The sequence below is a fragment of the Cervus elaphus genome, chromosome 30, assembly GCF_910594005.1.
Source record: "Cervus elaphus chromosome 30, mCerEla1.1, whole genome shotgun sequence".
NCBI lineage: Eukaryota > Metazoa > Chordata > Mammalia > Artiodactyla > Cervidae > Cervus > Cervus elaphus.
The window spans coordinates 47,249,579-47,250,604 of NC_057844.1; the positions used below are offsets into that span (position 1 = coordinate 47,249,579).

At 45.8% G+C, this 1,026-nt stretch overlaps 1 non-coding gene across 1 annotated transcript; it reads right to left on the minus strand.

Annotated features, from left to right (window-relative positions):
* Positions 1 to 468: 468 nt before the first annotated feature.
* TRNAR-UCU lies at positions 469 to 541 on the minus strand. The gene has a single exon. It is a non-coding gene; the product is annotated as a tRNA-Arg (tRNA).
* Positions 542 to 1,026: the final 485 nt, after the last annotated feature.

Here is a 1,026-nt window from a genome sequence, read left to right on the forward strand (position 1 = left end):
GTAGGGCTGAGAGGCTGTGTCTCATTTCCAACTGTTGCCATGTTCTATGGATGCATCTTTTTTAAAATGTCAAAGTTTATTAATTTATTTTTGGCTACACTGGTCTTTGCTGCTGTGTGTGGGCTTTCTCTAGTTGTAGTCAACAGAGGCTACTCTTCCTTGCGGTGCACAGGTTTCTGACTGTGGTAGCTTCTCTGTTTGCTGGGCACGGGCTCTAGGGTCCCTGGGCTTGGGTAGTTGCACCCTCAGGCTTAGTTGCTCTGCAGTAAGTGGAATCTTCTTGGACTAGGGATCGAACCTGTGTCCGCTGCACTGGCAGGTGAATTCTTAACCCCTGGACCATCACAGAAGTCCTATGGATACATCTTTTTCTTTTTTTTTTTTAATATTTATTTATTTATTTCACTGCACCGGATCTTAGTGTGGCATGCGAGATCTTTAATCTTCATTTCAGCATGTGGGATCTAGTTCCCTGACCAGGAATTGAACCCAGGCCCCCCTCATTAGAAGTGCAGAGTCTTAACCACTGGACCACCAGGGAAAATCCTATGGATGCATCTTGATTAACATGGAGAAAGGATTATGATCCTTCAGGCTGCTAATTCTGGGAGTCATTTTGGAGAAAAGACCTGGGAGGTCGCAACATTCTGTATGTGATATTTGCCTACTTAGCACAGAGACTCAATCCCCTTGCTTTCAGCACAGTGGTGGCCCAGCTCACATACCCTGGGCTTCACCCTCTCCAGAACAGTCTCCTCCCTTGCTCTGTTAGGGAATGGGAAGGGGGAGGAGGCAGTTGTTTGGTTAAAGAGAGAAAGGGGAGAGGCTGCAGGGAGTCTGCTTGCCTTGAAACAGACTTTTAACAATTCTGCTTTGCCTTTATCTTTGCCCCTGCTTCCAGAGGTTGGTTCTGTCAATTTTTGAAGATTGGTTCTGCCAATTTTTGAAGAGTAAAAGAAGCAGTGTGCAAAGCAAATCAGGCTGATTGATGCTAGGCTCCTTCAGCTGTGACTTTAGGATTCTACT